We start from the raw sequence: 11557 nt of genomic DNA, 5'->3' as shown, positions 1-11557 counted from the left end.
TTGGTAAGATTGTAATTTTCACCAAAGCGAGTTTGGCAGCGTGAGTGAAGGAGGTCCTGTTGCAGAATAGAAAATCGATCCTAGACTTAACTTAAGATTGAAGGTGTTTTATGTCTTGCTGGAAGGAGAGGGAGCTGTCTAACCAGACACCTAGGTATTTGTACTCTGTTACATTTTCTAATTCCAGTCCGTCGAGCGTGGTTATGCTGATCGGATGGGCGGGGTAGGCAGTGATCTATTGAAGCATGAACTTGGTTTTGCCGGAGTTTAGAAGTAATACTTGCAGATCATTTTAGGAAATATGGGTCCAGATTGTCAAGCCCAGCAGATTTGTAAGGGTCCAGATTTTGCAGCTCCCTCAATACGTTAGCTGTTAGCATAGGTGTAAAGCAGAAGCGTGGTGTGGGGTGTGGACGTGAAGCTGCGGGGGTTGTGGGACAGTTTACTGGGGTCCGGCCAACAGATGGAAAGCATGACCGGCTTCAATTAAGTGCTTATTGAAGTTTTCTAATATCGTGAGCTTGTCGGTATTGATAATATTGCCTGATTTCAAAGCCGTGGACAGTTGGGAGGAGGTGTTCTTGTTTTCCATAGTTTTGACCCAGAACTTTTTTGAGTTGGTTTATTGAACGTGATGTTTTATTTAGCAGAATTACATTGTGTTGTTCTATCCTATCCAATATTTTTTTTTATTATATTTTGGGCATTTCCGCCTTGATAGGACAGCTTAGATATGAAAGGGGAGAGGAATAAACCTCTATATATGGGCATGCGCTCTACAAGGTTAGCTACCCGGGCGCCCCCTATTTCCTATATTTCTAAGCAGATTTTCTACGCTGCGTTCTGATAAAATATCCCCCCGACTGATTATTGGTCCCCCCTGTGCCACCCCACTTAAAAAGTCCTGGAATCACCCCTGACTTGGGAGGGGGAGGGGGGGTTAAAGGCAGGCAGGGCAGCTTTTGGGTTGTTAGAGGGGAGTGGCGCTCCTCTCAAGTGGAACACCAGGGACGATTAATAAATGAGCACAGGCATGGGGTGGGAGCTGCTTGGCAGGGGGGTTTGGAGGCCCAGTCGGGGTGATGGGGGGGTTAATGCTGCTTATCATGATCACAGGGAGGCTTTGAGAGGCTGAGATGAGGTCAATTGTACACATGGGAACTCACCCTCAACACTGGAATCAACCAGAGATAGGCTAGATTAACCATTTGTCCCAACACCACTTCCTGTCTAGCCACTGTTCCACTAGCTTCGTTAACTGCGACTCCTCTTTTAATTTACCCGCCATATTCTGATATAGATGAGTATTTACAATGTTTTTGTAACATTTGGTCATCAGAAATGTCTTACAGATCTGAACTGACAGCCCAGTTCATAGAGTTTTACCAACAATTGAAGTCAAAACAATGCAAAAAAAAAACATAAATGTGTTTCTACTAATTTCCCTTTTCTCTCTCTCTATGGGTCTTCTTTGCTCCGCCTGCACTAACACCGGTTGAGTCTGGAGCTGAGATGACCCGCACTGGGTAGCGAAGAATTTTCTGGAACACAGCGGCCCACAGATGCTCCCCGAAGAGCCAGATAAGCTCCTCTCTCACAGAAGACATAAGCACCCACTTGAGTCTTCCTGTACTTGGAGAGGAGAATGCAAATGAGCGGGCTGTTCTCTGTAAATAAACCCTCCCAAATCAGCGATTCATTCAGGAAGCTCACCTCAGCTGCCTAATGAGCTGGCTAATTTGTCTCAGATTCTTATTCACCAGACGCAGCCGTGTTTGTGTTTGTCTGATAGCGCTTGTTTGGATAGGAGTTGGGGGGCTGGGGTGTCTGGAGCTGGACAAACCATCCTCCATCTCAGCACCGTTGGCCGACAGCTCTCCGCCGATGTGGAAGGCAGTCATTACAAGAACAAGTGATTTCTCTTTCAACCTGGTTCATGGGTCAATTGCTCTCTCCTTTTTCTATTTCATGGCAGAGTTGGTGGGATTGAAGTGCTCCTCTAACCTGAGCTCCCCATTCCCACGCATTCTTTGGAGCCATTGAGTCCCCCAGAGCCTCACAGTTTGCACTTGTGCTTTTGCAGCATTGTGTTTTGTTTTATTGATCCTAACGAGGCGGCAATTTGTGTCATCTGAACAGGCCGGGGCGCCCTGTTTGTCCAGATTTATGTGCCCTGCCTTCAGTGAAAATCCCATCCCAGTAAAAATCTTTAACACCCCTTTCTGTTCTCTTATTGAATAACTGTCAGCTGTCTTTTGATGACAGAGTTTAGGGCTTTACTCATCTCTGTAGCCGCAGAGGTCTCAGCCTCCATAAAGGCAAATACATAACTGGTCATTAAAAAGCATCCCTGTCTATTTTTTGGGGTGTGTGCAGTCAATATGACAAAGTATAATGCTCATTGAATGAGGGCCGGGGCCGCCCAGCATGCCAGGGTTTGTGGCGTCTCTCAGGAAGTCCAAACTAACATTCTTTTAGAGCCAGTATCTTTCAAACAACAGATGTTTTCTCCATTTTCATATGGAAAATGTTATGGTGGTTCTGCTCTATTTCATTAGAAACTACAGAAACAAACACAGGAACTAAAAATGATCTAAGAGATACGCTTGATGTAAATTCAACCAAAGTGGTGGGTTTCAGAAAGCCAGCAATGTTAATATCAAGTGTTTCTGGTGGTCCCTTACTATTAGAATCAGTTAAAGAGTCTAAATATTTACTGATGACTTTGACATAATTTGTGGATTATAAAAAAGAGGTACAGCAAGCATTGAGCAATGCATGCAAACAAAGCTTTTGGTTTTATAATATGTCAAAGTCAAGTCCACGGGTGGTCTTCTGTTTAAAAGCTTTACAAATGAGATGATTTAGCTGTGGCTGTTCTTCCCATGGATGGATTCAAAGAGTGCACTCCTGAAACACTGTGGGATAGAGATGGACCGTTTAACTTGATGCAGCAGAACCAGAGACACTGATGCTGTGTCTCAAATCGCACTAGCTTTTTGGAGTACAAAGTGCGTTCACACTGACAGTGTGGCTGCATGCAGTGCACTGCGACTACCCGGATGCTGCCCTCAAAGCGGTCCAAATGTTAAGTGTTGAACGCTGGACACCACTCGCACTCAACGGCCACCATCTTTGCTACGGAGCGGAAGCTACGGGACCACCAACGTATTTTCAAACGTGTGAAAGTGGCAGCGAGGAAGCTGCATTCAAATGTAATATATACCTGTGGTTTTTTTCCGATACGTACCACCAGGGTGCGATTTTCCGGGGGGGAACTAACGAGTGTTTCCTGGGTGAAAGTATTTTGTTTTCACCACGAAGTGAACTTCACTACCTGACTTGAGAGCTCTGTGTTTTATGTTGACACAGTGGCAGTTCTACATTGAATTACACCATGGGTAAGACCCCCCCCCCCCCCCCCCCCCAAAAAAAAAAAAAAAAAAAAAAAAAAAGAAGAAAAAAAACACACACACAAAATTGCACATATATATATTATATTGTATACTACATTATAGTGCATATTTATTTTAAGGTCTGATAACTTCTACTGTCATATTTTGTGCAGCATTGTGTTCATTGTCTTTTTAAAATGTTGGAGGTGGAGATTAAAAAGTGTGTTTTGTGTAATTGCAAAAGTTAAATAAATGGATTTTCTTAGGTGTGTTTTTCAAATGTTCTAATGAAGGATTTGATATAAATGTGCCAAAAATATATACAATCAGATTTATAAAAAAAATGTAACAAGAGCAGAGAGCAACAATAATATAAAATATTAAGAATATACAAATAAAATATAGAATAAATATTCTAAATAGCACAAATCCCTCATCACACAAATGTGAAAACACACTAAAGAGAATCTAATTATTACACTATAGCACTAAAAACAGAAAACACAAACTAAAATTAAAACTTGACCTTTTTGGCCTTCCTTGATGCAAAATCATCAATGATGTCATCGTATGAAATCTGCTCGCCTATTGGGTGATTGATATTGATGACGTAAAGGCCAGTGATCCGTTCCTGGGACATGGTTGACCTCAGGTATGACTTGATCAACTTTAGTTTTGAAAAGCTCCTCTCTGCTGGAGCCACAGTGACCGGCAGAGTAAGGGCAATCCTGAGAGCAGTCCAGAAGTTGGGGTAGATCTCTGATAGATCCTTATCATCCCCCATTCCCCCCATTGTCCGGACCGTTCCATTTGGGAGACTAAGGCGCAAAATAGGCACCGATTTATGTTTCCCTCCGTGGGTGCTCACAGGCACACGCCCTTTAAAAAAAAAAAGTAGTCAAAAAATGTTTGCATTTCAGAACCTTAGGAAATGGACGGCGGCCGACACGAACACACACGCCTATCAACTCAATAATAAAGCCATAAAGGAGGCTTTCACCTCAGGACAGCGCCACTTCTCACAAGTACAGATAGGATTGGAGATGAGAAGTTTAACTGATACGTAACCGCGAACAGCTTCGTGGGGGCTCAGTATTAGTGGAGTCTACGCCCAGCAACCTGTTCAACCCGGAGGTGAACTATCCCCCGCTCCCCCCTCCCCTTTCCCCTTCTCACACAGCTTATGTGCATGGTACCTTCTCAGCAAGCAGGGCCGCCTGCAGCTGCAGGGGGCGCTAATTTGCCAATTCCCACACAGTGAAATGATAGATAATAGAAAACCTTTTTAAGTGCTCGTGCCAAACGTGTCATGAAAAAATGCCGCCCCGGGCGGCTCTCCGCTTCACCCGTGCCAAAAACCGCTACTGTGTTGACACCACGTTGTGCTATTTCATTCTGAGATTATTTTCCATTGAATATTGAAGTTCATAAATCAGTGTTTTGGCATGCCTGGCCCAGTGGCAATATATCCATGGTGGTATTGGAAGGATTTAATTCTTGCATGTTTTGTTTTGTTGTGCACGACGTAATCCAGCTACTTTTGCAGCTACTTTCCATTGCAAATGGTTGGCTTCGCTGCATGGCGACATCATTCAATCCAAAGCGTCTCATTTCCTTTGACATCATTTAAATCTATACATATCTCAAGCATGAATCGTGAATCTGCGGTTTGTGTGTAATATATAAGCTTAATGTATGATATATTAATTGCATGTGTAGTTCAGAAAGGATAACGTGGGTTTTCATCGGGCTAGCTGGTCATTTCATCTGGTAAATGATGTATCCTGTTTGCTATCAGATTGTTTAAAGGAAGATTTATTTTGTGTGCATATAAAATGTTAATGTTGCGGAGGAAGGTCTGGCTAGTCCACACAGCATTTGTGGATGGGAGAAAAACATGCTCTGGTTTATTGGCATTTCTTTAAACCAATCACAATCATCTTGGGCGGTGCTAAGCTCCGGACGGAGCCACGGTGCTTCTGCTAAATAGTCTCAGGAAGGAACTAGTTTTGGTGGAACATGTGGACGTTCAAAAGTAGTTTTAGTCGTGCAACAGAAAACTCCGATTGGACAGATAGTCTAGCTAGCTGTCTGGATTTACCCTGCAGAGATCTGAGGAGCAGTTAACCATAGTCCTCACAAATCCACCAGAGGTTAGAACGCCAACACAAAGAAAGAGGAAGGGGACGGACATCCAGCTTAAAATGAGAGACATCCGGCGGAATTTCTAGCAGCACCGGAGCAATCCCGGAAATGAAACATCGTCCATATAGACGACCAGTTGTGTGAATGTATATTTTAACAGAAATTGTCCGTAGAACATGCTTCACAGTTGTTCGTGAGTTTATTTTACATTTCAAATTGCATGATGGGACCTTTATCTGTGCTCCGACGACTAATGTAGTGAGCAATTCACAACATTATCGTAAACTATCAACCAGCATTTGGATTAGCAAGCGCCAAAAAAGTGTTCAAAGTGTTGAACAAAGCATGTCAACGCGTCCAAAAAACGTCATAAGCATTTAAAAAAAAGCATCGAAACAAGCGTCAAAAGCATAAAAAGAACCTTTAAATTAATTAAAGAACAGATTCAACTTCAGAAGTTTACTAACTGAGCAGAAAGTGTTTTAGTGCAGCCACACACATTTCTGTTTTTAATTACGGGACAAAGTCCAGGTAATGAGCTGCCAGAACGTTTTCTGTTATTTTACGGATTTATTTCTTAAAGTGTACTGTAAGGTGTGTGTGTGTGTGTGTGTGTCTGTGTGCAGGCCAGCTGACAGTCTTGCCTGGGCCCGGGACGAGATAATCTTAGACCAAAGATTCCCAATGTGATGAATCCTGCAGCTACTTGCAACGCTGTTTACACCAATGAAACGAGACAAGACGGTGTATCATCTTCATATTCATCGACTCTTTGTACTTAGCTGTCTAACTTTCGACTTTTGTGTTGTTTCTAAATATGAATGTGGATAACGTTTGCTATGGTGAGATGCTTGCTAGAGTTGCGTTTTGAGTGAGAAATCTGCGAAAACGTTTTATTTCTCTGATTTACTGCTTTGTTTTAATGCCGCCAGGAGCTCTCTCTCTCCAGTCACTCTCTACCTCGCTCGTCCGTAATCATTAGGTGTGCACGCAGGTGCTTGTTGAGCTTCTGTCTCTGCCTTTTCCAGCTGACAGTTTGTGAAATATAAATAAAACATTATATTATTATTTGGGGTAGCTTAGGAACATTTTGGGGTAGCTTCGGCTTTTATACAAGCTAATGGACGTTACCGTTAGAGCTGGCCTGTTAGGTTACATCACCAGCTTTTTTTTTAAAGATTTGTTTAGAAAATCTCTAAGGCCTCTATTTTCTTCTTCTTCTTCTCTTTTCTTTCCTTTTCTGAGCACCGGACTCGTGCTGACCAGACATTTTAAGCGTACTGAACTTCAAAATAAATGACAACATCAAATTTTGATCAGTGGCCAAACCATTTTTGTGTTGGGGGTGGGGGGTTCTTGACCACTATTTCAAGGACAATTAGGAAGAAAATAAATACAAGCTTTTATGTAACTCAAATATTACATATTCTTTCCACAAATAGGCCTATTTTAATTATTTTTTTTATTTTTTATTATTCCATAATTTAATGAGGGCCCAGTTCTGGGGCCCCCCTACCCTGGGCCCGGGACAACAGACCCGTTTGTCCCCCCCTATCGGCGTGTGTGTGTGTGTGTGTGTGTGTGTATATCTTAATGTCACACGGTTGTGTGAGGTCCTTTGTTACCAGCAAAACAAGGTTTCCACTTAAGTTCCAAAGGATGGTTTCTATTTCTAAAATAATTTATTTAAAATCAAACCGGTTACTTCTGCACAACAATACAAAATGACAAAAAAACAAAAAAAACTCAGCTCCAGCAGGTCACATCAGGGATTCTCTTTCTTTGTCCTCCCTTTTCCATTTTCTTCCCCCTCCACCTGTTTCGCGTCCACCTTTAACAAGTACATCATTAGATCCTGTGGCCAATCATGAGCTGTGGGGGGGGGGGGGGGGGGCAGGCAATCACAGCTGCTTCTCATAATCCTAATTCCCAGTCCAATAAACAATTGACCAACAAAAACACAGCAAATCCCCAAACCATGCAAATAGCAACTGTTAAACATGCAACACATCTACTACTAAAACCAAATGAAAACTACACACTGCTAGAACTCAAACTGGACAATTAACCAAAACATGCAACTTTGGGAACAAAATGAAAAGTTCATTCCTTTCCATACCTGAGAGTGCCATGCAAACACATGGTGTGAGTACGTGACGTCTTCCAAACGCGTTAGATGGTCGTTATAAGACGGAGCTGCGTGAGTGGCAGCCTGTTGCAACAGCTCTGAACTTTTTCGGTGAAGTTTGTTATATTCCTCATATTTGCTTTGCTCTTTTTGTGTTTTTTTCTTCCATACTATTCTTCAACATTACGTGCGCATACATGGATGCACAACTGTGGAGATTAGCAGTATTTCTTTTCTGTTTTGTTGGCAGCTTACTCATCTGTATATCTGTATACCTATATAACTCTTGTTCTATTTTTTTCTATTTCTCATAATACTGTTTGTATATTTTTCCTATGTCTATATATTGTGTATTTGTTATTCTGATGTGTGTGCATTATTCTTTTGACTTGCTGTAACAAAGGAATTTCCCCAGTGTGGGATTAATAAACTCTATCTTATCTTATATTATATTTACCATCAGATGTTTCTTTCTAGTGTCCATGAAGGGTTTTATGGTTTTTCTCTTTTACTTTGATTAGGAACAACACAGAGTACAAAACAGTAGTTAAACCTGTTGTTAGAGGTGCTGATCTTTCACTATCAGATACAGAGAGTAAATATGTACTGATGATTTTGGCAGACTGTATGGATTATGATCAAGCTGTCGAGCATCATGCAGTGTATGACAACAGGTGCTGCAGCAGAGTGGAGCCGCAAGAGTTACTGTTGTTGCGTTTTAGTGAGGCAAATATACATCTAATCTCAGTTGTATCTCAGTTGTAAAGTTTTACAAAATCTTTCTTTAGGTATTTCAACTAGACATAACAACATCATCCATCCATCTTCGTCAGCTTATCCGGGGTTGGGTCGCCGGAGGAGCAGCTCCAGCAGGGGACCCCAAACTTCCCTTTCCCGGGCCACATTAACCAGCTCCGACTGGGGGATCCCGAGGCGTTCCCAGGCCAGGTTGGAGATATAATCCCTCCACCTAGTCCTGGGTCTTCCCCGAAGCCTTTCTAGGCCAGGGTGGATATATAATCTCTCCACCTAGTCCTGGGTCTTCCCCGAGGCCTCCTCCCAGCTGGACGTGCCTGGAACACCTCCCTAAGGAGGCGCCCAGGGGGCATCCTTACCAGATGGCCGAACCACCTCAACCGGCTCGTTTCGACGCAAAGGAGCAGCGGCTCTACTCCGAGCTCCTCACGGATAACTGAGCTTCTCACCCTATCTCTAAGGGAGACGCCAGCTACCCTCCTGAGGAAACCCATTTTGGCCGCTTGTACCCTGGACCTCGTTCTTTCGGTCATGACCCAGCCTTCATGACCATAGGTGAGGGTAGGAACGAAAACAACCCGCTGTGCCGATTCTCCGACCAATCTCCCGCTCCATTGTCCCCTCACGCGCGAACAAGACCCCAAGGTACTTGAACTCCTTCACTTGGGGTAAGGACTCATTCCCTACCTGGAGAAGGCACTCCATCGGTTTCCTGCTGAGAACCATGGCCTCAGAGTTAGAGACATAACAACAATAAATATTAAATCATTGCAGAGTTTTTAAATATAAAACTGAATAGCCTGCGATTAGCTCTATATATTAATATAGGATTGTCTTCAAACAATAGCCAGGTGGCCATACAGGGTTTTTACAGGTTTCACCAAGTCAAATTTAAGACTTTTTAAGACCATTTTAAAACCATTATGAATGTAATTTAAGACCTATTCCTTATTGCCATTATATTATAGGACTGGTGTCTGGATTGGCTGCAATAGAAGTTGCATGTTGGTCTCATTTGTAGTCGCAATACAGCGAATAATATTTGGACTAGCGACAGAACTACAACACCACGGAATTATTAAAACAAACACTCTAGAGGTAGTGTTACATTGGCATGGGAAAATAAAGACCTGTTGGAAATGATTTAAGACCTAGAACACAATACTACAGCGAATGTAAGACTTTTTAAGGCCCTGCAATTTTAAAATGTTTGACAAGGCCCCGCAGAAACCCTGCCATATGAAGGTTTTTCTTGCTGTTTTCTTTCCTCCTGTCCCTACTGGCCATGAAAAGATCTCTCCTTACATGCTTCCCATTGAAGAAATAGGAGAGGAAATCCACAGTCCTCATTCTGCACCAAACATATCCCACAGTTTATTTGAAGCTAATTTGAGGCTTCAGCAGTCTGGCTTAGACAAATCAAGTGAGCATCCTCCAAAGTCTTTTTGTGTTTCTGTACCGAGCTGTGGTGGAAGGATACATTTCACAACAGACTGTTGGAGCATCTTCTGCAAACGTTTACAATATTTTGGACTGTGGATTTTGTCCCCCATCACTTAACCCTCCTAACCCCAAATACTGCCGGTGAGTTTGAAAAAGTTTGTTTTGTATTAAAAGATTGCCAAAGAAAAACCACTTACCCTAGAAAGAAGCTGAAAAGAAACGTTCGTCAGACTCATAATTCCAACTGTCCGTAGAGCCTGCCGACATTAGGTTAAAAGCTCCAAAATTAAGCCAAAAAAACAAACAAACTGGATGAAACCTTGCATGGTACATGTCCATCTTCAAATATTTGCCAATTTACGACCATCTGCATGATCAAGAAGCTAAACAAATTCAAAAAATCCTACACTCTATCAGCTTCAACAAGGCAGACATGTTTGTTTGCTGTGACCCATAGCCATGTGATTAATATTCATCCAATCCATGAGAGACTGCCACCCACAGCACCAAACCACAGCATAGCCTAGTGTTAGCTTGGAAGAACTTTGGAAGGAAATCTTCTTATGTCCAGTATTAATTATATTTCTTACTTTCTTTTCAGAATTCTCACTTTAAACTCACAACTCAATAAAAAAATGTGGCCCTAATCCTCTTCCGTACATAGGGGCAGTTTACAAAAAGAGCAAAAGAAATGCAGCAAAGCTGTGACCCCAAATCCAGGCCCAGAAACCATCATATTGTCAATCAATGAATAAATAAAGGGGAAGCATATAACATAGAGCTGTAACAATACACCAAACCCACGATTCGGTTCATATCACGATGTTTGACCCACGATTCGATAGAAACTTCAATTCTTCTCTTTTTTTTTTTTTTTGGGGGGAGAGAGTTATACTCAGTAAACTTTTTTTCTGCCACATGGCATCGTTTTGTCACTGACTGCATGCCACTTTGCAGTAATACAACAGAGACCTTACTTACTGATATTGATTAATTTCAATATTTATCGATCCAACGCCAAAGATTCTTTTGTACCTTAAAATAATGTTTCCAAAATAGTTTCAATGGTTCATCAACTTGTTCGAATGAGACATAAGAATAATGGTAATGGTAATGGTAAAGGACAATTCCGCTTCCAACCTGTAAGGGGACCGAAGAGGAAAAGTGCTTTGGTGCATACTATAAAGGTGCTGTTGACAAGTAGCTAATGCTAATGCTTGGTTTATAACGTTAGCAAATTCTTGGTGGGTAACATAAGATTACGACATTGTTCAACATGCTCAGTTATTTTTAGTATGATTGTTTTGACCACGGTTAACAACTCTGGGCTAACCCACAAATTCATCAGTAACGTTAACTGTATAGATAGACGACTAATCTAATGTTAATTTAGCCAGCTGGCACACCCCAGTCTGTCTGCCTCACTCTCCCGACGCTGCAAGGCTTCAGTTGGGATGAGAGCTGACAACTACTCAAAGCACTTTTACATAGTACAGAAACCATTCACCATTCATACACTGGTGGACGAGGCTGCCGTACAAGGTGCCACCTGCTCATCAGATAAACACTCACACAGCGATGGAGCAGCATTGGGGGCAACTCAGGGTTCAGTGTCTTGCCCAAGGACACTTTGACATGGAACTGGAGGGCCAGGAATCAAACCACCAACCTTCTGATTGAGAGGCGACCG

The sequence above is a fragment of the Sander vitreus genome, chromosome 18 (assembly GCF_031162955.1).
Source record: "Sander vitreus isolate 19-12246 chromosome 18, sanVit1, whole genome shotgun sequence".
NCBI classification, from domain to species: domain Eukaryota; kingdom Metazoa; phylum Chordata; class Actinopteri; order Perciformes; family Percidae; genus Sander; species Sander vitreus.
Note: the sequence above shows the minus strand (reverse complement) of the source record.